Source organism: Apostichopus japonicus, chromosome 12 (assembly GCF_037975245.1).
Source record: "Apostichopus japonicus isolate 1M-3 chromosome 12, ASM3797524v1, whole genome shotgun sequence".
Lineage (NCBI taxonomy): Eukaryota > Metazoa > Echinodermata > Holothuroidea > Aspidochirotida > Stichopodidae > Apostichopus > Apostichopus japonicus.
The window spans coordinates 4,075,235-4,103,093 of record NC_092572.1 but is presented as its reverse complement, the minus strand read 5'-3'; the positions used below and the strand labels follow the sequence as shown (position 1 = coordinate 4,103,093).

Genomic DNA, 27,859 nt, shown 5'->3' with positions numbered 1-27,859 from the left:
GCTGTTTTAAAGGAAATTCTGGTTGTACCATGGCAAAGAAAGAAACTTAGCCGGTATCGCCTTGTAAACTCCTGTGTAAAATGGTGGAGTTGCTGCACAACCACATAGATGCATAGCTGCTTTGTAAACAGGAGCTATGAGACCAAATTCAGAATTGCTACACAAACTCTGAACACCACATTACTCAAGACAACAACCGATGAGCTTTCTTAAATATCACCGCTCTAGCTTTAAATGTCTCGTTACCCAATTGGCCCCCCTAATCTATATAAATCGTGTGACCATGATCTAAAAGTATCTAAAGGTTTGCTTATTCAAATGTTGAAATGCTTCGCAACCTCCTACAACATTAACACCAACTGACCCGGACAAACAATCATAAATGTATATTTCCTTCCATAAATACAGAGATATCACGAGTAAACAAAAATCATCGCAAGATCACCTCCAACGACGTAAAAAATATTATTATAATCTATGCGATTGAGCTATTGTACTTCTGGTGAACTTGCCCTCATGAATATGCATCACGGTAATCTCTGCAGTCATTTCCAAAACACTATCTGATTGGCAGTAATCGAAACACTTAGAGTTCTGGTCTTCCTGTATTCTGTACAATGAGGAAGTCTGTAATTGGCATCGGTTGTAAAGTTTTGTGGAGAGCGAGACTTGTTGATGAGGTCCCTTTCCTGTTTTTCTGATTATTCCCACACATCAAAAATGTTGTCATGCTTTTCCAGTTTGTAATGGCATGTTTAACAGTCTGAAAACCCATTTAAATTGGTTTATAGTGGGTCAAGATACTAAAGTATATAATACCACTGGTGTTCATTCAACTTAAACTGAATCAAACAAATGCCAGCTGTGTATGAAAAAACTGAGATATAAAATAACTTGCTGCCACTGGTTTGAATCTTATTCTGGTTCAAAACCATCCTTGCTCTTTGCAAGTTTTTTTGTATTATTTGTCATAGGTCTTTGCCTTGGTTCTCAAGGTGTACATGTCCTAATTAATTGAAATACTGCTGAACATTCCATTTTCTTGTGAATAACTTGTCGACCTTTGTGAAGGGTTGACACTGTTGTCTCTCTCAATCTTTGTATCAAGATTGGCCATTTTATGCCAATTTGATAGTTTTACAGGCATAAAATTGACCATGTGGACGAACCACAGTGAAATTTTGTATCCTACATGTGGTCGGTAACACTGTAAGGATATTGAAATAGACTTTCACGAGAAGGCCCTCTATACAAAATCTACAAAGTTTGGTGTTGTTTCGTTTAGATATTTAGTCAATTAAACATCTCATTTGATTTTATAGTTGGATGTAAACATTTTTCCAATCATGATGGGCGTCTGGCAGGTCACATTAATAGGGTTTTGTAAAACATCACCGTCCTCTTGCAACTTGGGCAAATGTGTAAAAACTTCATCACTGTCGTTTAATTCCCCTGTTTATCACCAAGATTTGCCATTTTTACACTATATGTATTGATAATTTTACAGCAACAAGTGAGTATAAAATTGAGCTTGCATACCACATTGAAATATTGTATCTAAACGAAGGTCAGTAACACTTTAAGGATGTGAAATATATACTATCATAAAATATCCAGTTTTATGTTGTTCCTTTTGACATTTTAATAGGCCAAGTTAATTGCTTCACTTGATTCATTACTTGATGGAAACTTAGCTCCAATATTATGGGCTTCTGCTGATCACATTTATACGGTACGTATTGAAAACAACACACAAGTGCAATGCTGCAATTTGCTCCCCCAATTGTGTTTTAGACCATTGACTGTGTTAGGCAACTGACTTAGGCTGACAGTTAAGTGCATGATCTAATATGAGGAGAATACTTTGACTGGATTTGTAAACAGAGCAACATATTGTGTAATAAATGTACATGTCCTGTGATGAATATACTCATAAGCTGTTTGGCTATGTATATTAGCCTCTCAGTTTTATTCTTCTTAGATCTACTGGTTATTTCTGTTTAGTTGTTATTAACACTGCCTGGTGCTATATCAATGACCTATCAGTTATTTTACCTAACAGTGATCATGTGAATAAGAGAACCATACTATTTGTATGATGGTTACAGGTGCTCTTTTCATTGTAATTTCTATCTCCCGTCAAGTCATATCTTTACCTCTAGAGATTCTCAGCTGTAACTTCATTCTGGTGTGTGCATCGTGTGTCATTAAATGCTTCTATCGACATTTAAGATCCAGATATAACTATAGTTTTAACAACAAAAGAGACTCTTAAAACACAAGTATATGTTAAAGACAATTGGCTAATTATGTATAAATAGAAGTTCTGCAGAGATGTACTTTATATGAGAATGGACACTGCTAGAATGGACACTCCCTCTCACCACATTACCTCACTCATCATTCAAAATGTACATTTCCCAGCCTCCCCAAACACAGGGGGGAGGGGGAGGAGGGAGGGGGTGATAAAGGTAAAGCATTACATGGAAGTATGATTAATACTTTCAGAAAGCCTTCCCAAAGACAGCATTGCTTAAAGGCATTGAAGACACGCCCCAAACTGCGTGCGGCCATCTGAAAAAGTTAACTTTCTGTTGCTTGCAAGTGACGTTTTGTACAGTACAGTAATGAAACGTGATACCTTGTTATCTTTATCTGGACCTGAGATGTCCATCGCTGTACTGTTTGTACACTGTGCTGTGGGTATTGACCGCAGCTGTATGTACTGACTGTACACTAGTGTCTAATTACCGATGGTAGCAAGCTGTGTGTATTTTCTGGGATCGATGGTGGTGACTCATACTTCTGTTACACCTCATTCGAAACTAGGTCAGATTACCGGCATAAGACGTTTCTTTTTGCGTGAGTCTTCAATGCCTTTAAATACCCTGATTAGACATCACTGATGTTTACAAACTTGTGTAGATTCCCTGAGCTTGCAACCTGCACGTATTAGTTTTACAGACGACTCAAATGCAGATATGAATTGAGCATGAACTTAGGAAACAATAGGACCCTTAAACGTCGGTCTCTGAACAGGTTATTGATCTTACCATCAGCGGATATGTATCGCACCACGACAGGAAGTTTAGCGTAGGTGGTGATATGACGGCTTTCCTGCTTGGCACGTCACAATTTTGAGTATCACAGCAAATTTAACTCAGGAACAGGTAGTATGTAAACTGGCCATTAGTCTGTGCCGTGTCTGTTAGTTCATAGACAATGGAAAAACAATAACATCTTGGTAGACTCAAGCTACAGTAAGATCATGTTTCAGTATGTTTACATTCTCTGTGGTTAGTAATATTGCATGAAGCATTCTGTAATGTACATGCGCTAGATAAAAGTAGTTCCTTTTACATTATGTTAAATGATTCTCAGAAATAACTTCCAGTATTTTGACCACTTCTTTTCCGAATTGTTAAATTGATATATCGTTTTTTCAATGTGCTGCTTGTGCAGTTGTAAGATGTAAAAATTCCAATACTGTGTTAGAAGAATCTCCCCCTCCCCCCTGTTTTGAAGTATCCATTATGTGGGTCTGAAGTAAACATTACAGTAGGGCTTAAAATAAACACAGTCAGCTGATATTGCATTCATACTGCTCATCCACCTTAAACCAATATCAGGATCATGTAAAGCTTTACAAAGGGCAAGGTAGTGATATTGAAAGTTAAACATCAAACTAAGTCGAAGGGTGACACAGTTATTTATTCAAGTTTATTACAGCATTGTTTACAGTTCTAGAGATCCATATCAAACAACAGAGCTCAGAGTCGATCTCGAAACTGATACTTCAAATGTCAAGTGTATCATACAGTTTGCAAGTTTGAACTGGATCCGACTGGGCTTGATGTATGCCGTTGAGATCTGGATCAAATTTGTCGTGTAAAGACTGGATCGAAAGTCATCCCAGATTCGAAAGTGACTTGAGACTTGTGAAACTGACTTTTAGGAGTGTTAGCTCAGTGGTTAACGTCAGTACCTTTCAATCATAAGGTCCCGAGTTCGAGTCACTCCAAGATTATTGTATGTCGTCCAGTTACAGAGTTGTTGACAATTCATAATCATGGACGTTATACGAATCTAAGAGACTGACTTCGGTCAGCTTGCGGCTTAGATAAGTCAATGATGGCTTCTTCCCGAGTTCCTGCTTGCAGGAGGATCTAAAATACATACATACATACTTGTGTGTGAAGTGCATAGCAAATGCATGCGATATTTTGATGGTCACATTAGTTGACGGCCAGATTGGGATCATGTGTATTAGAGACATGGCATCTGTTACACGGATCAGATCGGAATCAAGTGTCAGGAAGGTAATCAAAGTTGAAACAAGAAACACATTTGTAGCGTAAAGACTGGATCAAAATAATCCTGGATCAAGACAGAGCTCTGTGTAAAGAGCAAAAAATGCATGTAGACATAGTTATTCATCTTCTAAGAGATAAAGAGCAAAATGAGATCATGTGTATTAAGATAAATGACATCTGCTACGTGAGTTTGATTGGAATCTAAACTTAATTGGGACCAGAAGTTGCAGAAACAATGGATAAAACTTTATTGACTTTGAACTCTGAAATTTTAAACCTTTAACCTCCTCCAACTATCAAACTATTCTCAGATCTTGTTTTAGTCATAAAGGTAGATGTTATGGAGATTACGACAGTCAATGTACAACTTAAAGGTGCATTCCTGCCTTCCACCTTAAATGTAACAAAGTCCATATGTAGTGATTTACTTGATTCCAAATTCGCTATTGATATGATATCAAACCGAAGACTCAATATGGCTTTAATGATGATACTTGATACTCTGGTTTATACGTTAGTTTAAGTTTTCTTACCAAAAAAAGAGGTTTGAATGTTTCGACGATGAGAAAATAAAAAGGGAGAATAATTGCATTCTGAAACACACCTTTAAAGTGTAGCAAGTTAAAAGTCACTTAGATGTATTTGCTTCTTGATAAGATAGTTCCAAAGAGCACTCATTAATTAATTGAGGTCGAAGAAACAAAGTCAACGTAACCATGAAAACGAGGTAATTCGAGATTATTCTACTCGACATAGAGATGAACTTTATTGTTCGGATAGGTTCGGTTAGACTTCGGACCAGAACAACCAGAACGTTGGCGAATAGGGTTGAAAGAAATTTGTTTGTCTGGAAACTTTACACACATAGATGTAACATACAATCAAAAAGAATAAATTGATGGTGGCATATGAAGTTGGCCAAAATTTTAAATTCTAAATTGTTATTGTCCTTGGCTGTGCGAAACGTAAGGATATCGTGTTCATATACTCAACTCCACAAGATGATATGAGGCTGTGGGGGGAGGGGTGGGGGAGTTGGTGGTGGTGGGGGGGCTGATTTTAGAAGTCATACTCCTCCCCTATCATATCTAGCTTTAATCACTGGACAAAATACATGTGAATATCCAATTGAAGTTATCTTTTGAAGATTTTTTAGGGAAAATACCATATAAGGGGATAAATTGTTGGGCTTGAATAACTAATAAGTTGTTCATCAAATCTTCTTGAAAACACAATGTTTTTTTAGTCAGGTGCTGCTACTACTATGGCCACCTTGGATAGTATGGTTAAATTCAGTTAACATAACAATGAAGGCTTTGCATCTAAGGGTTACTTTCATACATTGTACAGAATAATGTACTCTACACATCAGATGCCCTGAGGGTTGTGGGAAATATATATATATATATATATATATATATATATATATATATATATATATATATATATATATATATCTAGATAAATCCAGAAAAGGGAAAAAACATTTCTGGGAATTAAAAACCTAAAGACCACGGCGTTATCCGGTTTAAAATATCAGATACGATCTGCCGTCCCAGATAAACCAAAACAATTCCATTGAAATTACGACGGAATCGGATTAAAATAATCCGACGCGGATTAGAAATAATCCGATTTTCCAAAACTTCCACTAAATCCAGCAGAAATCAGTAAGTTGCTTTGACTTCACTGTTATGCCAACACTCTTCTGTATAAAGTAGTTTCAATTCCTGCTACTCCTTGTCACTTTCGGTGATCATGCACTAAAGAAGAGCTAGTATTGCTCGAAAGCTCTGCAAAAACCAAACATTGGCTGTTTTACCTCCAATCATAAATTTACTTAATTTAATTATTGTATCTCACTCGAGATCCAGCCTTTCTCTAAATGCAGCACATTTGTTTAAAGGGTGTAAAGACTTACACACAAAGAAATGTCTAATGCCGGTAATCTGACCTAGTTTCGAATGAGGTGTAACAGAAGTATTAGACACCACCATCGATCCCAGAAAATACACACAGCTTGCTACTGTCGGTAATTAGACACTATAGTGCACAGTCAGTACATACAGCTACGGTCAATACCCACAACACAGTGTACATAGCAGAAATGGACATCTCAGGTCCAGATAAAAGATAACAATGTATCATGTTTCATTACTGTCTGCATTTTGTAGCAACAAGAAGAAAACGTCATTTGCAAGCAACGGAAAGTTAACTTTTTTCAGATGGACACACACGGTTTGGGACGAGTCTTCAATGCCAGTAACAGTTTTTTCTGTTATTCCTATATATGTATATATGACAAGTTGTTGAACTTCATACAGAACCCTATTGAAATTGGTGGAGGTCAAAGGTCATTTGCAGACAACATTTAAGCCAAAGTCTGAAAACCTTTAAAACATGATAACTCCAAAATTAAAGCTACAATTAATCTTTGAATTCTCCAGTACTATCATTTTCTTTTGGTGAACATAGTTTGGTCAACTTCAGTTTAGTGTTGTGAAGGGGCTCTATAGGTTTCAACCAAACATACCTGGCATCCAGGAAATGAAATCTGCTTGAAAGAGTCGATATTCTCGCCTATCAGTTTCAATTCTTCAAGCTTCAAGTGGTCAACGATTTATCTCAAAATTAGCCATTTTCTCTGTGACTTATAATGCTAGATGACTTTTGCTTTAATGGCAATATGTTGTGAAAATATTTCACAGTGTATAAACAATGTCTTGTAGACCTCTCATTCATTAATAACAATTATTAAAGGGATGGTTGGTAGCAGAGCTCATATGCTAACTCAAAATTTGTAAAAGAAATTGTCCTTTTATTCACATATTCATGTCTAGATTTCACATTGGAAGACTGTTCTTTCTTGGATGTTGAAACATTTTGGAATACAAATTCTATAAGTACTGTAAAATCCTTACCATTGTAAGAAATGGTTGATGCCCACAACTGAGTGCTACTACATATAAGAGCTGTTAAATCTCTGATCTTTTGTGATTCACTCTTGATACTTGGACAAATTTAACTCACTTGCTCTACATTAGTCATATAGTTAATGTAGAACTTTGAGCAAAAAGTTTGGCAAGGAATCACACTGCCCTCAGTAATGGTTTTTAATCAGGTTTTTTTTTTTTTTTTTTTTTTTTTTTTTTAACGTTTTGAATTTTGAAGCAACTTGTTTGGCAAGGAATCACACTGCCCTCAGTCATGATTATTAGTCACGTTTTGTTTTAATTTTTTTTTTAAACATTTTGTTGAAGACCTTCCAATTGTTACAGTCTTCCTCATTCTTGAGTACATTCAATGGAGTCACTTGTAAAGCCACATGTCAGCTGGATTAAACATATTTTTTTGAGTCTTATATAAATTATATGTCACATGTCTGGTTACCATCTGAGCGTGAATGCCAGTCACGTGGCAGTGAGTGAAGTCTTTGGAAGCACATTGCCTAGTCACATGTCATGGATTTATAAAAAATTGAAAGTGTAAAAGCAGGTTTGGTTACATTCCTAAAGTATTTTGTTTTTGAAGGTGTTCTTTGGGGATGTTAAAGTCTGATACAAATTTCTAGATCCCATTGTCGGGTGGGGATGTGGTGGTTGGGGTGGGGGTGTGGTGGGGGGTTTGGTGGGGTCGGTGGGAGATTGCAAATTCAGATACACTCGGGTTTTGCACATCATTTTACAAGTGAAAGAAATTGAGACATTGTTTAACGTCTTCGTTTTGATCTGTCGAAAGAGAAATTAATATCATATTCAGTTAAAGATAACATTTTTCAACTAGCCAGTCAACCCCTGGTGGGAAGTGTATGGAAGGGTATATGTTTTGATATGGTTAGGACTAACACAGCTGTTAATGTGGGAGTAGAACAGACAAGGTTGTTTCATGCTTGCTTGAATCCCTTGATTGCTAGCATAGTAGAGTGAGGCACATGCTTGAAATAACAGACATTGAGAGGGCGACCGACAAATGTGGAAATTATATAAAACACAGCGTGTCACGTAGATGTTTCCACAGTCTGTAATAGTCGTGAGCACCCTTGCATCAGATGAGCTTACATATGAGCTGATATGATCATTTTTTATAGCATTTTTCGGTGATAAAATGGAATAAATTATTCCCAGCCTTTCTATGTCTTAATGTTTTTTTTGTTTTTTTTTCTACTCTTCTTTTTTGCATAAAAGTTGAAACCGTTTACTATGAAAGACTTACATAATTTTGTATTCAGACTTAAAGTCAAAAAATCACAAAATACCTCAACATTTGTAAAACTGATGATCAATGCTTTTAAAATGAAACTTTGGGCAATTGATGGGTCTATATTTATACATTAGTACTATTCAACTTTGGACTTTGCACCCTGGTTAATATTATACTGGTGTTATTCATTACCACATGTGGCAACCCAGACCTGTACCCACCACTAAATTAGCTGCCCTATACTAACCAAACATGTACAATCAACACAATTTAGTCGATAAAAATGTGTTGTGAGATTAATAGTATGCAGGCCTTTCTTTGTAATCTTGCCATCAAACATTGTTGATTCAGTGAGGGTTCTGTTCACATGATGTTTACCTTGTAAACAAGGAACTACTAAATGTATGTAAAACTTAGCTTCAGTTGGGCTTGTAGAATATGTACCACTAAATTACCAGTGGCTTTTAAGGAAAGGTTTGGGTGGAAAACAGAGAAATGCTGTTGATTAGGTCTAACTACAATGCTACAATTCATGTTGCTGGCTCAGAGCCCATCATTACAGTATGCCAATCATGCCAGGATGTATTCATGTTGTATGTTCAATGCCTTTCCCATACTGTAGGTCTTACTACAATGCAACAATTCATGTTGCTAGCTCAGAGCACACCATAACAGTATGTCAATCATGCCAGGATGTATTCATGTTGTATGTTCAGTGCCTTTCCCATACTGTAGGTCTTACTACAATGCAACAATTCATGTTGCTGGCTCAGAGCCCATCATTACAGTATGCCAATCATGCCAGGATGTATTCATGTTGTATGTTCAATGCCTTTCCCATACTGTAGGTCTTACTACAATGCTAAAATTCATGTTGCTAGCTCAGAGCCCATTATTACAGTATGTCAATCATGCCAGGATGTATTCATGTTGTATGTTCAGTGCCTTTCCCATACTGTAGGTCTTACTACAATGCTACAATTCATGTTGCTGGCTCAGAGCCCATCATTACAGTATGTCAATCATGCCAGGATGTATTCATGTTGTATGTTCAGTGCCTTTCCCATACTGTAGGTCTTACTACAATGCTACAATTCATGTTGCTGGCTCAGAGCCCATCATTACAGTATGTCAATCATGCCAGGATGTATTCATGTTGAATGTTCAGTGCCTTTCCCATACTGTAGGTCTTACTACAATGCTACAATTCATGTTGCTAGCTCAGAGCCCATTATTACAGTATGTCAATCATGCCAGGATGTATTCATGTTGTATGTTCAGTGCCTTTCCCATACTGTAGGTCTTACTACAATGCTACAATTCATGTTGCTGGCTCAGAGCCCATCATTACAGTATGTCAATCATGCCAGGATGTATTCATGTTGTATGTTCAGTGCCTTTCCCATACTGTAGGTCTTACTACAATGCTACAATTCATGTTGCTGGCTCAGAGCCCATCATTACAGTATGTCAATCATGCCAGGATGTATTCATGTTGTATGTTCAGTGCCTTTCCCATACTGTTGGTCTTACAACAATGCTACAATTCATGTTGCTGGCTCAGAGCCCATCATTACAGTATGTCAATCATGCCAGGATGTATTCATGTTGTATGTTCAGTGCCTTTCCCATACTGTAGGTCTTACTACAATGCTACAATTCATGTTGCTAGCTCAGAGCCCATCATTACAGTATGTCAATCATGCCAGGATGTATTCATATTGTATGTTCAGTGCCTTCCCCATACTGTAGGTCTTACTACAATGCTACAATTCATGTTGCTGGCTCAGAGCCCATCATTACAGTATGTCAATCATGCCAGGATGTATTCATGTTGTATGTTCCTTTTCCATACTGTAGGTCTTACTACAATGCTACAATTCATGTTGCTGGCTCAGAGCCCATCATTACAGTATGTCAATCATGCCAGGATGTATTCATGTTGTATGTTCAGTGCCTTTCCCATACTGTTGGTCTTACTACAATGCTACAATTCATGTTGCTGGCTCAGAGCCCATCATTACAGTATGCCAATCATGCCAGGATGTATTCATGTTGTATGTTCAGTGCCTTTCCCATACTGTTGGTCTTACTACAATGCTACAATTCATGTTGCTAGCTCAGAGCCCATCATTACAGTATGTCAATCATGCCAGGATGTATTCATGTTGTATGTTCAGTGCCTTTACCATACTGTAGGTCTTACTACAATGCTACAATTCATGTTGCTAGCTCAGAGCCCATCATTACAGTATGTCAATCATGCCAGGATGTATTCATGTTGTTAGTTCAGTGCCTTTCCCATACTGTTGCTCTTACTACAATGCTACAATTCATGTTGCTGGCTCAGAGCCCATCATTACAGTATGTCAATCATGCTAGGATGTATTCATGTTGTATGTTCAGTGCCTTTCCCATACTGTTGGTCTTACAACAATGCTACAATTCATGTTGCTGGCTCAGAGCCCACCATTACAGTATGTCAATCATGCCAGGATGTATTCATGTTGTATGTTCAGTGCCTTTCCCATACTGTAGGTCTTACTACAATGCTACAATTCATGTTGCTAGCTCAGAGCCCATCATTACAGTATGTCAATCATGCCAGGATGTATTCATGTTGTATGTTCAGTGCCTTTCCCATACTATAGGTCTTACTACAATGCTACAATTCATGTTGCTGGCTCAGAGCCCATCATTACAGTATGTCAATCATGCCAGGATGTATTCATGTTGTATGTTCCTTTTCCATACTGTAGGTCTTACTACAATGCTACAATTCATGTTGCTAGCTCAGAGCCCATCATTACAGTATGTCAATCATGCCAGGATGTATTCATGTTGTTAGTTCAGTGCCTTTCCCATACTGTTGCTCTTACTACAATGCTACAATTCATGTTGCTGGCTCAGAGCCCATCATTACAGTATGTCAATCATGCTAGGATGTATTCATGTTGTATGTTCAGTGCCTTTCCCATACTGTTGGTCTTACAACAATGCTACAATTCATGTTGCTAGCTCAGAGCCCATCATTACAGTATGTCAATCATGCCAGGATGTATTCATGTTGTTAGTTCAGTGCCTTTCCCATACTGTTGGTCTTACTACAATGTAACAATTCATGTTGCTGTCTCAGAGCCCATCATTACAGTATGTCAATCATGCCAGGATGTATTCATGTTGTATGTTCAGTGCCTTTACCATACTGTAGGTCTTACTACAATGCTACAATTCATGTTGCTAGCTCAGAGCCCATCATTACAGTATGTCAATCATGCCAGGATGTATTCATGTTGTATGTTCAGTGCCTTTCCCATACTATAGGTCTTACTACAATGCTACAATTCATGTTGCTGGCTCAGAGCCCATCATTACAGTATGTCAATCATGCTAGGATGTATTCATGTTGTATGTTCCTTTTCCATACTGTAGGTCTTACTACAATGCTACAATTCATGTTGCTGGCTCAGAGCCCATCATTACAGTATGTCAATCATGCCAGGATGTATTCATGTTGTATGTTCAGTGCCTTTCCCATACTATAGGTCTTACTACAATGCTACAATTCATGTTGCTGGCTCAGAGCCCATCATTACAGTATGTCAATCATGCCAGGATGTATTCATGTTGTATGTTCAGTGCCTTTCCCATACTATAGGTCTTACTACAATGCTACAATTCATGTTGCTGGCTCAGAGCCCATCATTACAGTATGTCAATCATGCCAGGATGTATTCATGTTGTATGTTCAGTGCCTTTCCCATACTGTAGGTCTTACTACAATGCTACAATTCATGTTGCTGTCTCAGAGCCCATCATTACAGTATGTCAATCATGTCAGGATGTATTCATGTTGTATGTTCAGTGCCTTTCCCATACTGTAGGTCTTACTACAATGCTACAATTCATGTTGCTGTCTCAGAGCCCATCATTACAGTATGTCAACCATGCCAGGATGTATTCATGTTGTATGTTCAGTGCCTTTCCCATACTATAGGTCTTACTACAATGCTACAATTCATGTTGCTGGCTCAGAGCCCATCATTACAGTATGTCAATCATGCTAGGATGTATTCATGTTGTATGTTCAGTGCCTTTCCCATACTGTTGGTCTTACTACAATGTAACAATTCATGTTGCTGTCTCAGAGCCCATCATTACAGTATGTCAATCATGCTAGGATGTATTCATGTTGTATGTTCAGTGCCTTTCCCATACTGTAGGTCTTACTACAATGCTACAATTCATGTTGCTGGCTCAGAGCCCATCATTACAGTATGTCAATCATGCCAGGATGTATTCATGTTGTTAGTTCAGTGCCTTTCCCATACTGTTGGTCTTACTACAATGTAACAATTCATGTTGCTGTCTCAGAGCCCATCATTACAGTATGTCAATCATGCTAGGATGTATTCATGTTGTATGTTCAGTGCCTTTCCCATACTGTAGGTCTTACTACAATGCTACAATTCATGTTGCTAGCTCAGAGCCCATCATTACAGTATGTCAATCATGCCAGGATGTATTCATGTTGTATGTTCAGTGCCTTTACCATACTGTAGGTCTTACTACAATGCTACAATTCATGTTGCTAGCTCAGAGCCCATCATTACAGTATGTCAATCATGCCAGGATGTATTCATGTTGTATGTTCCTTTTCCATACTGTAGGTCTTACTACAATGCTACAATTCATGTTGCTGGCTCAGAGCCCATCATTACAGTATGTCAATCATGCCAGGATGTATTCATGTTGTATGTTCAGTGCCTTTCCCATACTATAGGTCTTACTACAATGCTACAATTCATGTTGCTGGCTCAGAGCCCATCATTACAGTATGTCAATCATGCCAGGATGTATTCATGTTGTATGTTCCTTTTCCATACTGTAGGTCTTACTACAATGCTACAATTCATGTTGCTAGCTCAGAGCCCATCATTACAGTATGTCAATCATGCCAGGATGTATTCATGTTGTTAGTTCAGTGCCTTTCCCATACTGTTGCTCTTACTACAATGCTACAATTCATGTTGCTGGCTCAGAGCCCATCATTACAGTATGTCAATCATGCTAGGATGTATTCATGTTGTATGTTCAGTGCCTTTCCCATACTGTTGGTCTTACAACAATGCTACAATTCATGTTGCTAGCTCAGAGCCCATCATTACAGTATGTCAATCATGCCAGGATGTATTCATGTTGTTAGTTCAGTGCCTTTCCCATACTGTTGGTCTTACTACAATGTAACAATTCATGTTGCTGTCTCAGAGCCCATCATTACAGTATGTCAATCATGCCAGGATGTATTCATGTTGTATGTTCAGTGCCTTTACCATACTGTAGGTCTTACTACAATGCTACAATTCATGTTGCTAGCTCAGAGCCCATCATTACAGTATGTCAATCATGCCAGGATGTATTCATGTTGTATGTTCAGTGCCTTTCCCATACTATAGGTCTTACTACAATGCTACAATTCATGTTGCTGGCTCAGAGCCCATCATTACAGTATGTCAATCATGCTAGGATGTATTCATGTTGTATGTTCCTTTTCCATACTGTAGGTCTTACTACAATGCTACAATTCATGTTGCTGGCTCAGAGCCCATCATTACAGTATGTCAATCATGCCAGGATGTATTCATGTTGTATGTTCAGTGCCTTTCCCATACTATAGGTCTTACTACAATGCTACAATTCATGTTGCTGGCTCAGAGCCCATCATTACAGTATGTCAATCATGCCAGGATGTATTCATGTTGTATGTTCAGTGCCTTTCCCATACTATAGGTCTTACTACAATGCTACAATTCATGTTGCTGGCTCAGAGCCCATCATTACAGTATGTCAATCATGCCAGGATGTATTCATGTTGTATGTTCAGTGCCTTTCCCATACTGTAGGTCTTACTACAATGCTACAATTCATGTTGCTGTCTCAGAGCCCATCATTACAGTATGTCAATCATGTCAGGATGTATTCATGTTGTATGTTCAGTGCCTTTCCCATACTGTAGGTCTTACTACAATGCTACAATTCATGTTGCTGTCTCAGAGCCCATCATTACAGTATGTCAACCATGCCAGGATGTATTCATGTTGTATGTTCAGTGCCTTTCCCATACTATAGGTCTTACTACAATGCTACAATTCATGTTGCTGGCTCAGAGCCCATCATTACAGTATGTCAATCATGCTAGGATGTATTCATGTTGTATGTTCAGTGCCTTTCCCATACTGTTGGTCTTACTACAATGTAACAATTCATGTTGCTGTCTCAGAGCCCATCATTACAGTATGTCAATCATGCTAGGATGTATTCATGTTGTATGTTCAGTGCCTTTCCCATACTGTAGGTCTTACTACAATGCTACAATTCATGTTGCTGGCTCAGAGCCCATCATTACAGTATGTCAATCATGCCAGGATGTATTCATGTTGTTAGTTCAGTGCCTTTCCCATACTGTTGGTCTTACTACAATGTAACAATTCATGTTGCTGTCTCAGAGCCCATCATTACAGTATGTCAATCATGCTAGGATGTATTCATGTTGTATGTTCAGTGCCTTTCCCATACTGTAGGTCTTACTACAATGCTACAATTCATGTTGCTAGCTCAGAGCCCATCATTACAGTATGTCAATCATGCCAGGATGTATTCATGTTGTATGTTCAGTGCCTTTACCATACTGTAGGTCTTACTACAATGCTACAATTCATGTTGCTAGCTCAGAGCCCATCATTACAGTATGTCAATCATGCCAGGATGTATTCATGTTGTATGTTCCTTTTCCATACTGTAGGTCTTACTACAATGCTACAATTCATGTTGCTGGCTCAGAGCCCATCATTACAGTATGTCAATCATGCCAGGATGTATTCATGTTGTATGTTCAGTGCCTTTCCCATACTATAGGTCTTACTACAATGCTACAATTCATGTTGCTGGCTCAGAGCCCATCATTACAGTATGTCAATCATGCCAGGATGTATTCATGTTGTATGTTCAGTGCCTTTCCCATACTGTTGGTCTTACTACAATGCTACAATTCATGTTGCTGGCTCAGAGCCCATCATTACAGTATGTCAACCATGCCAGGATGTATTCATGTTGTATGTTCAGTGCCTTTCCCATACTATAGGTCTTACTACAATGCTACAATTCATGTAGCTGGCTCAGAGCCCACCATTACAGTATGTCAATCATGCCAGGATGTATTCATGTTGTATGTTCAGTGCCTTTACCATACTGTAGGTCTTACTACAATGCTACAATTCATGTTGCTGGCTCAGAGCCCATCCTTACAGTATGTCAATCATGCCAGGATGTATTCATGTTGTATGTTCAGTGCCTTTCCCATACTGTTGGTCTTACTACAATGCTACAATTCATGTTGCTGGCTCAGAGCCCATCATTACAGTATGTCAATCATGTCAGGATGTATTCATGTTGTATGTTCAGTGCCTTTCCCATACTGTAGGTCTTACTACAATGCTACAATTCATGTTGCTGTCTCAGAGCCCATCATTACAGTATGTCAATCATGCCAGGATGTATTCATGTTGTATGTTCAGTGCCTTTCCCATACTATAGGTCTTACTACAATGCTACAATTCATGTTGCTGTCTCAGAGCCCATCATTACAGTATGTCAATCATGCCAGGATGTATTCATGTTGTATGTTCAGTGCCTTTCCCATACTGTTGGTCTTACAACAATGCTACAATTCATGTTGCTGGCTCAGAGCCCATCATTACAGTATGTCAATCATGCCAGGATGTATTCATGTTGTATGTTCAGTGCCTTTCCCATGCTGTTGGTCTTACTACAATGCTACAATTCATGTAGCTGGCTCAGAGCCCACCATTACAGTATGTCAATCATGCCAGGATGTATTCATGTTGTATGTTCAGTGCCTTTACCATACTGTAGGTCTTACTACAATGCTACAATTCATGTTGCTAGCTCAGAGCCCATCATTACAGTATGTCAATCATGCCAGGATGTATTCATGTTGTTAGTTCAGTGCCTTTCCCATACTGTTGCTCTTACTACAATGCTACAATTCATGTTGCTGGCTCAGAGCCCATCATTACAGTATGTCAATCATGCCAGGATGTATTCATGTTGTATGTTCCTTTTCCATACTGTAGGTCTTACTACAATGCTACAATTCATGTTGCTGGCTCAGAGCCCATCATTACAGTATGTCAATCATGCCAGGATGTATTCATGTTGTATGTTCAGTGCCTTTCCCATACTATAGGTCTTACTACAATGCTACAATTCATGTTGCTGGCTCAGAGCCCATCATTACAGTATGTCAATCATGCCAGGATGTATTCATGTTGTATGTTCAGTGCCTTTCCCATACTATAGGTCTTACTACAATGCTACAATTCATGTTGCTGGCTCAGAGCCCATCCTTACAGTATGTCAATCATGCCAGGATGTATTCATGTTGTATGTTCAGTGCCTTTCCCATACTGTTGGTCTTACTACAATGCTACAATTCATGTTGCTGGCTCAGAGCCCATCCTTACAGTATGTCAATCATGCCAGGATGTATTCATGTTGTATGTTCAGTGCCTTTCCCATACTATAGGTCTTACTACAATGCTACAATTCATGTTGCTGGCTCAGAGCCCATCATTACAGTATGTCAATCATGCCAGGATGTATTCATGTTGAATGTTCCATGTTCATCTCTATACTGTGTGCACAGTAGTGTATATTTACCACAATGTATTCATGCTGAATCCCCAGTACCATAGCTTCCAACTGTTCCTGATACAAATGCTGGTCATCATTCATGTGATCAGCAAAGTGTGGAAGGGGTATAAGGGGGAGGAGGGTGCCCCTCACCTTTCTTGGGGGAAAGAATAGAAGTTTGAGACTTCCTACATGTTATGAATTGCCCTTACAGTGTGGCATATTATGGTGACCACTGACTCTGTTAAGTAGCATGTACACGTGTTGTGTGTGAACTTTATAAATTTTGACAGGTGTGTGCAGATCGATGGGATTGCGACATTAATTTAGTGAGTCTAAGTGGCCAGTAGTGGGTCACTTGGGAGCTCTGCTGTTCCCTACCACATTATTACCACTAGCTAGGCCCTACACTCTAGTTTATGTCTTAATCTATTATTGTTGTATGTTCCGTGCCCATCCCTTAACATTTCTTCCCCTACCACATTATAACCACTAGGTAGGCCCTACACTGTAGTTTATGTACATGTATTAATGTTGTATGTTAGGTGCCCATCCCATTACATTTTTCATACCATTTATCTGTCTGCTTTATACAGTATTTTAACTTCCGATTGACCTTTATTGTTTAATATATATCAATTGACAGTCCCAATATAACCTACTATTAAAGCAATGGACTTTACTTAAGTACACACAAGCTGTTTCACCTGATCAATGAAATCTCGCTTTGTGGTGTAAACAACCTCATTGCAAGGGATGTTGTAATATAGAACAGGTGTTCATAGCAAATAAACCAGCCTAGTGGCCCACTATACATGTTAAGCATAGGAGCTGAAGTTGTCATCATTACTACTGTACCAAGCCTAGTAGCTACTATGCATTTAAAGCATAGGGGCTGAAGTTATCGATCTCGGTTTCGGTCTCACGGACCTTCAGTCTCGCGGAACTTTTTTAATTTCGGTCTCGCGGACCTTCGGTCTCGTGGCCTGTAACCATCATTACTACTGTACCAAGCCTATTAGCTACTATGCATGTAAAGCATATGAGCTGAAGTTATCTTAGTAACTACTGTACCAATCCTAGTAGCTACTATGCATGTAAAGCATAGGAGCTGAAGTTATCATCATAACTACTGTACCAAGCCTAGTAGCTACTATGCATGTAAAGCATAGGAGCTGAAGTTATCTTAGTAACTACTGTACCAAGCCTAGTAGCTACTATGCATGTAAAGCATCTATAGGAGCTGAAGTTATCATCATAACTAATGTACCAAGCTTAGTAGCTACTATGCATGTAAAGCATAGGAGCTGAAGTTATCATCATAACTAATGTACCAAGCCTAGTAGCTACTATGCATGTAAAGCATAGGAGCTGAAGTTATCATAAAAACTACTGTACCAAGCCTAGTAGCTACTATGCATGTAAAGCATAGGAGCTGTAGTTATCATAATAACTACTGTACCAAGCCTAGTAGCTACTATGCATGTAAAGCATCTATAGGAGCTGAAGTTATCATCATAACTAATGTACCAAGCCTAGTAGCCACTTTGCATGTAAAGCATAGGAGCTGTAGTTATCATAATAACTACTGTACCAAGCCTAGTAGCTACTATGTATGTAAAGCATAGGAGCTGAAGTTATCTTAGTAACTACTGTACCAATCCTAGTAGCTACTATGCATGTAAAGCATCTATAGGAGCTGAAGTTATCATCATAACTAATGTACCAAGCTTAGTAGCTACTATGCATGTAAATCATAGGAGCTGAAGTTATCTTAGTAACTACTGTACCAATCCTAGTAGCTACTATGCATGTAAAGCATCTATAGGAGCTGAAGTTATCATCATAACTAATGTACCAATCCTAGTAGCTACTGTGCATGTAAAGCATAGGAGCTGAAGTTATCTTAGTAACTACTGTACCAATCCTAGTAGCTACTATGCATGTAAAGCATAGGAGCTGAAGTTATCTTAGTAACTAATGTACCAATCCTAGTAGCTACTGTGCATGTAAAGCATAGGAGCTGAAGTTATCATCATAACTAATGTACCAATCCTAGTAGCTACTATACATGTAAAGCATAGGAGCTGTAGTTATCATAATAACTACTGTACCAAGCCTAGTAGCTACTGTGCATGTAAAGCATAGGAGCTGAAGTTATCATAATAACTACTGTACCAAGCCTAGTAGCTACTATGCATGTAAATCATAGGAGCTGAAGTTATCATCATAACTAATGTACCAAGCCTAGTAGCCACTTTGCATGTAAAGCATAGGAGCTGTAGTTATCATAATAACTACTGTACCAAGCCTAGTAGCTACTATGCATGTAAAGCATAGGAGCTGAAGTTATCTTAGTAACTACTGTACCAATCCTAGTAGCTACTATGCATGTAAAGCATCTATAGGAGCTGAAGTTATCATCATAACTAATGTACCAAGCTTAGTAGCTACTATGCATGTAAATCATAGGAGCTGAAGTTATCTTAGTAACTACTGTACCAATCCTAGTAGCTACTATGCATGTAAAGCATCTATAGGAGCTGAAGTTATCATCATAACTAATGTACCAAGCTTAGTAGCTACTATGCATGTAAAGCATAGGAGCTGAAGTTATCTTAGTAACTACTGTACCAATCCTAGTAGCTACTATGCATGTAAATCATAGGAGCTGGAGTTATCATAATAACTACTGTACCAAGCCTAGTAGCTACTATGCATGTAAAGCATAGGAGCTGAAGTTATCATCATAACTACTGCACCCGCACACTTCTAGGCTAAGAATGAAATACATATACTTTCTACTTTCAAAAGTCTACTTAAGACCCATTTTTTCACTTGTTCTTTTGTAAATTAATTTACTTTCTTTGTAAAGCGCTTTGAGCCGTGACTTTTGTTTACTGATTTGGCGCTATATAAGTCTCATTTATTATTATCATTATTATATCCCAATAGTTCGTTAATTTCACCCTGGATGAGATATCCCATGGAAGTGTATATATCCCAAATAGGACATCCATGACTCTCCCACTGAGCCATTGTTATGCTAGCCAATCCCTCATCTAGGCATTAGCTAGACTCACAAGTCCAAGAGAATAAACTCTAAATATTATAAGATTAAACTTCTCTTCTGTATCACAATATCTTTAACCAGAGTACTGTTCCAGTGTCTCTAATGAAATCAATCAGGGATCGCAGCTGAGCCCCATTTGTGGAATTCAAATCCATTAGATATTCGGTCTCTGGACTCAATTGATCAGTTTAAGCATTATCTTAAAGCTCATCTGTTGTCTCACTGTTATTAGATGTTTTGTTTTTGTCATCACCAGTGTAAATCATAATGAGCAATTGTTGTTGGACTATATAAAATACTGTATAAAATATTATCTTAAATTAATTATTATTACTTCATTATTCTTATTATTACTGTTTATTATTATTGTTGTTGTTATTATGATTGTTGTTATGGTTATTATTATCATTATTATTACTATGATTATCATTCTTATTATGATTATCATTACTATTATTATTATTATAAATTATATGACGCTCTTCCGTATATATATATGGCTAAAAACAATTTGCAAAGGAATATGAAACCAACAATGGTAACTAGTTTTGCAGTATATACTTATAAAATAATTGCCATTTGATAAGGTTGATAAGAAATTGATAAGGTTCAAAAAGTGATGTTCAGGTGAGAGATAATGTGTGTTTTGTCAAGTTTTCTTACTTTTTTCCATCAAGTTTGTTTTTTGACGTTATACAGAGTAGATAATATAGAGTTAACAATTCCGACCTAAATAATAACAACAGGGACTTTCCGGATAGACGTAACTTCCGTGACTGCCTCGGTTTGACATTCCTGTTTTTTGTCTTTATTTTCGGCACATATCCTGCTGGCTGGCTGGCTGGCTGTTATTCAATACGTACATATATCCTTTCCTGTGAATACGAAAGTCTCATGATATATAAATTAAGTTTCCATAGAAGGTCTTGGATAGGTACAAGCCTGGTATGATAATTCACACGGCATCGATTACAGACATGAATCATATCATATCCATCGCTGCTCGCATTTACCCGATTCCAGACAAAAGGTGACATAAACTAGATTTAGCCATGGTTTGCTCTCATTTGTCAGTCATTAATCTAAGGAGAGAGCTGCTTATAATATCTGTACGGTATGTTCTCTGTTAGCCTGTTGATTTCACATTATTGTAAATACATCTTCTGACTGACTATGGTAGAGCTACAGGTATTTGCCAGATCAGCCATGGATACTTAGTCAGCCATGGTTACAGTAGACTAAGGAGAGAGCTGTTTCCTGGAGAAAAAATTACAAAATGCTCTCGTTAATATCATCCAGGGCAAATGTGTATTAGCCATTAAGATGATTGTCTTGATCTGTTTCTGTAATTGCAGGATTAAAGGGACACACATATATATATATATACTGATAAGAAGGAATGTACGTCTATCTGTATTAACACCTATATTTTGTGTATCTCTGCGGTAACTTGACCCGTTTGACTACTAACTCCCATAGTGTTAAGTGTTAAACATAAAATTAATTCACTGCACACATGCAAGTGTACCGTAATGGATACGCAAGCTGTGTTTTTTTAACAGTTTTAAAAAAACAGAAATAAAACTCTTTATTGTTTTTGCATCCCATTCCTATTCATCCATACCTCCTCCTACCTAATCGCCCTTGTCCACTCCCCTATCCCCTCACCTCCCTCACCCTTACCCCCTCCCCTCCCCCTCCCTTACATCAAAGAATAATAATGATAAATCAGTGTGAAGATTGGTAACTTTCTACGTATTAGAGGCCAGAGTGAGTTGCCTTTTGACATGTTTCTCTTTTTTCCCTCGTTGGTCTTAAAAGTTCTCTTCTTTAAGAGGAAACCATAACTCTCGAATCATAATTGACACAACAAGGGAAAAATTAATGAAAAACAAAGCTATTAACCTTCAAAACAGAAAGTAGGATATATATAAAATTTATGGTACGTCATAATTGCGGAGAGAAAAAAGGAGTAAACCATCACCGGTGTCCGGTTTCCATTCTGCAAAGTCTGATGCGAAACAAGGAGAGTAGAGAATTAAGTACCCTAAAATAGAATTAAAACAGGACACATTTTTAGAATGTTTCACTTTGTCAATTTGTCACTAGATGATGTCACTTTGAGCTCAATAGATCTACAGAGTAATATATAAAGACAGTGTGAAACTGTATGTATGCACATGTGTGTGGGTGTGTGCATGCTTGTATGTATTACTTTCAGAAATGATTCCTAGTTGATAATGAATAGGAAAAAATTCTCCATTGACCCTTTTTTTGTCTGGATAATTTGTCAAATGTATGGTGTACATATCAAAATATTTGTGGACCCGACATTTTCATATTTATGGTTAATTAATTTTGTGGAAAACAGCTTATTGTGAATTTTTGATTGGACTTTTATTTCTCATTTTTTTGTTACAGTGAAATTTGAATATAATCATCAATCTCAGGATTATTACAAAGTATTGAAACTTATTGCTATGAAAGCAAATCAGCAAGGTGTTCTCAGGTTGTAAGCTTAACTTTGTAGGGAATTGTCTCACTTTTCTCTTATAGTTGCCTTTGCAGTACATTCAAGAAAAGGCAGATAATAGATATTATCTCAGATTTGATTTTTGATAAAGAGAATCATACGTATGCAATCACTTTTACTTTCCAAATAAGGAGGAAGAATAAGCTATATTTGTTGCGTAGAATCACCTCAGAGTGCAAGGCCACGGCGTGTTCGTTAATGAATGTTTCCAGCTTAACGTGTCTTAGTCGGTTGGGACTTGGGATTTATGTCAGATAGACTCTGTTAACATTTCGTCATGCACCCAAACATGACCGTTATTACAGGGTGGTGACTCATAAGGTTTGTTGAACTGTTGACTTAAACAGGTGACTCACAGCATACTTTGGGATCATTTTAGGAATTAGTCAATTGCAATTGTGGACATTTGACAGAAAACTTTCTGTACGCCCATATTCGGAAATTTTGCTACCGTGATATGTTAGGTTAGATGAGAGATGAACCTAGAAAAGGTAATAGAAAATGCTATAGAATATACCCCGCTTTACATGTTGTGCATCACAAACCATGAGCACCCCCCTTCCCTACCCCTTGTTAAGGGATGAGGGTAAGAGGTCGGGAGGGGGTGGTTGGGTATATGTTAGTCAGAAGCAGAATCAGAAGCACATAACTAAATTGAAACCCCATTTCTAATAATGTTCACTCTTTATAGATGTACTTTCCTAGGAAATTATTTTACTCACTGTTTTGCACCCTTGTTTTTTATCCTTCTTGTTTCTCTTTCCACAGACATGTTTCTGTTTGAGAGGCTGTACTTTCATCGGAGAGAAAATAAGGGCATTAATCATGGGATATATGCTTCTCCAACTTTGAATGCAAATCATTCGTTTTCTTTTTATACCACATATCACAGACTAATATCGTAAGTTTAACTGGTGCTTGGTTGTCAATAAGGTGCATTTTATCAAAGCATGTTTTTTTTGTTTTTTTTATGGAAATCATGGAAAATAATTGTACAAATGTCTAAGTTACGCAAACTCGCACTGTTATCAAAACCCATGAATTTATTTCAACTAGATCAACGGTCTGCTATCTTGTAGGTCCATGACCCAGAATGTTCCATGAGGACTGAGCCTCACCCAACCTCCTACCCCCACCAGACCCCCTTCCCCCCCCACCCCCTTAATCAACACTCAGAATGCATGAAAGATTAAAGCTTGATCTATGGACTTGACAATAACAAAATATATCTTAACATTGGATCTCCATCAGGAAGATCTGAAAGTAATGATTTTTCCGTTGCCTGGAAAAATCCTGCGGCCAACGAAAACTTTTCGCACCCCATCGTTTGATGTAAGATCTGTCTAGATCAGATTGCAAAAGTTACAGTTAACAGGGATTTTCTTGTCTTGCCCAGAGGTTGTTTCGATATGAACTAAATCCAGGTAATACAGTTGTTTACTAAAACTGTATGAACATTGTTATATTTTACAGGTCAAGTCAACCGCCTTTATTAAAACAGTTAGGCATAAATTTCAGGGCATTTTCCATGAACAAGAAAATGCCTTTTACCTATACATATTTTATCAAGAATATTTTCCTAGGGATATTGAGAGTGAAAGGGAAGATGATATTTTCAAATTACAGAGCCAGTCAGTACTAAGTTGATTCAAGAATAAAAAACAAATTAATTTTATATATCATGCTAATAGGTGAAATTTGAAAAAGATCAGTTTCTATTTAAATCCTGATCCCTGAAGTAGGTTTAGGAGGCCTGGTAAAAAAAAATTGTTTTTGTTTAATACTTTAATAGTTTATTCCCATCACAATAGGGAAAAATAATCATGCACATGTTAATCTTTGTACCATCCTTCTCAACCTGGGGTCAGGGGGTCCTGTGGTAAGTTCGGAGGTTCTGTAAAAGACAAAAGGTTCCACAGGGATCCACAGGGATCCACTGAACAGTTGGGGTATTGTCTGTCAACATTTTACTGACTTGTATCAGCTATAATGGCTGTCAGACCAAATCTGAGCGTGTTACTTGCATCAGGCTCTAGGAAAACTTTACTTTCTTGTTCCCAGCGGTTTGTGGATGGGAAAAGATAGAAAAGCTTAAGTCTTTTAATACGCAATACTTCACATGTTGATCACATAAATGTGAATGTTGGTATCATGTTTCATGTTGTGAAAGAAAACAAAGAATTGACATTTGTAAGGAAAGAATGTGTTTGCCAGCTATTTCCTGTTTGTGTTTTGTTTTGTTTTCTGCCAAGTTCCAGGAATGATAACATTTTTAAGGTTAGTGTATATTAATGGTGTAATATAGCATTAACCTTATTTTCAACTCTTTTTTTTCTTATATTTTCTACATATAATCTATATAATTTATTGTTTCAGATATAAACTGTTTTAAGTAAATAGCTAAAATGTCATATTTTGTCTTCTTTTTGTCTTCTGAAGATTTTCTAAACAGTAACTTACTTTGTTAGATTGGCCAATTGTCAGTTCTCTGCAATTGCCAGTGGGGGCACACAGGTTTACATAGGTGGGGGGGGCAAATCCAGAAACCCCCCTCCCCCACATCCTGACTGTTTTAGTTAGGGGTTGAACTTTTATGGAAATGCTAGAGGCGAGTGAAGAATTTCATCAAGGTAAGGCATGTCCCTTTGGTTCTTTGAAGATGATGGCCATGTATGGGGGGGGGGGGTCTGAGGTCGTCCTCCCAACCCCAAAATGGAAATTTAGCATGAAATGGTGCATTCTGACACATATTTAATTCAGTCTATAAAAATCAGCTCTAAACACAAGGTTGTGGGCACAAATGAATATTGTTGAGAGTTTGCAGACCTGTCAACTCTCCCTGTTTTACCGGGAGACTCCCAGTTTTTACTTGAATCTCCCGGTTTCATATTCTCTTCTCCCGGTTTTTAATGTATCATCACTTGCGACATTTCTGAAAATAGCCAACAGTTAGTCCTATGCTTAGTAATTCCCCACAGTAACACTGAACAGGAAAGGCTATTCAGTGTAGTTCGCAAGAACAAGACAGTCGGTCAAGTCTCAAGCTTGATGGGACTCTATCTAGCATACTAGCCATGAAGTCACAGTACCCAGAGTCCACTGTTCCCTGTTTCAAATGGAAGCCTACTATAAAAGAAACCCTGTAGAAAGTGAAGCAAGCTGCTGTAAACTACAACAAGAAACACTGATTGGATGATTCTCTCACAGTATTGCATAAGTAGACTTACTTATTTAGGAGTATTTATATCATTTCAGTTGAAAATTACCAACCTCCCTATTTTCCCCTTGTTCTCCCTATTTTTTGGCCCTGAAAAATGTCATTCTCCCCATTTTGGGGTCAAACAGGTTGACAGGTCTGAGTTTGTGTGAGGTTTGAAAGGGGTGGCCTTATTCTTCCTCGGCTGAATGTAAAAAATATCCCCTGAACCAATTTACCCTATATGACAGTGCAGCGACGTAGCCAGGAATTTGAAAGGGGGGAGCACTTTTTGCGATTGATATGGATTTACAAAGTTGTAGTTGTTCAAGAAAATTTTTGGTCTTACAAACCCCCCCAGATGGCCGGAAACGGCTCTTCCCGAGTGTTCATTCTAGTTCCCTGGCCTCTTGCTAACTTGAGACACCTCATTCAATATCACTTGTAAACCCAAAAAACAAACGATTGAAAATAGTACGTAATTCAATACTACATAATGTATTAAAATGAGCAAGGTACATGTACAGAGTATGTCTTACTTTTCAACTGCTGATACTTGTAGATACAAAGATAGGCCAGAAATGTCTTTGATACAACTATAGCCAGTAATTGTCTTTGATACAACTGTAGCTAGTAAATGTTTAATTTAGCCTAATAAGAGAAGGCAAGAGCTATCCGACGATTGCCATCTGATGCAATTTTCTCAACTGTTTTCTCAACTGACATATTATCTGCGTAAACGGGTTCTTAACTACATGTTAAAAAACTGACAAGATCGGATCCTAGTCTTTTTCGGCGGATAGAGTGTTGAGTGAAACAGCACGCGATAGAAATGACAGCCTAGATGACAGAAGAATAGGTCACCTAATTTAGCCATATTCTTGCTACGTTCATTTCAATAGTTTTTCCTGTCTATAGACTCTTAAACTCGTCCAGCAAGCTTATGGATTTGAATTATGGGTGTTTAAAAAAAAAAGATAACTTGGCCAAAACAAATGTAGGCCCGGGCCTACAGTGCTACATACTGGCTACGCCCCTGATCATATGATATCATTATCAGCAGATTTTGTATCCTGTTTGAATTCTTTTACATGTTCTTTTACATAATATATCAGAAAGACAAACAAAGTGCTCTTTTACAATTTTTCCAGTAGGATGATTCTTGTTTATTGTCCAATGTCTGGACTTTAATACATTTGACGAACTTAACTGATGGACAATATAAACTTTCATATTTTGTAATATAGCCAGATATGCAGTGGCCTAAAAACAAATATCGTTATCGCAGTGTATTAGCAGTGTAATAATTATTATAGGAAGTGCGTATCACGTACGATTGCTCGCTTAGCTTCATAACATGCTGTTCGTGCAACAACTTAGGACGAATCATAGAAAGGATGAGAACGAACGTTGTCGACGTTGTTGTGCATACGGTTCGTGACATTCCATAGAGTGCGGTTAGGTAGGCAATATGTATTTTATTACGCAGTGGCCAACTGTAGACTTGTAATAGGCTATAGGCTTAATTGAGCTAATTGCATCTGCCAAACTAAGTAAGTGCTGAATCAGTAGGCGTGAATGTTACTACGATTATAATCGAGTTAACGGAGCTGGCGAGTATTCAAGATCAAAAGAGTACTGACAAAATACCATGCTAAAAAACGACAGCTTTTAAAAAAAAAAATCGACACTGAAAGGGGGGGAGCGGTCGCTCCCCCTGCTCCCCCCCCTGGCTACGTCCCTGTGACAGTGGAAAGTTGGGAGCTATCGTCATTTGTTAAGATTCCACAGCAGTTTGGGTTCAAGCTAAGCCCCCCCCCCCCCCCATTCGC

General features: G+C 37.9%; 1 protein-coding gene across 2 annotated transcripts in view; it reads left to right on the top strand.

Moving 5' to 3' along the window:
- The window catches only part of LOC139977402 (uncharacterized), a 51,442-nt gene extending 26,214 nt beyond the window's left edge, over positions 1 to 25,228 (top strand). For both annotated transcript variants that reach the window (XM_071986703.1, XM_071986702.1), the window contains one exon: positions 23,600 to 25,228. The gene's annotated coding sequence lies outside the window, so the exon portion shown is untranslated. The remainder of the gene's footprint in view (positions 1 to 23,599) is intronic.
- The last annotated feature ends 2,631 nt before the right edge of the window (positions 25,229 to 27,859 follow it).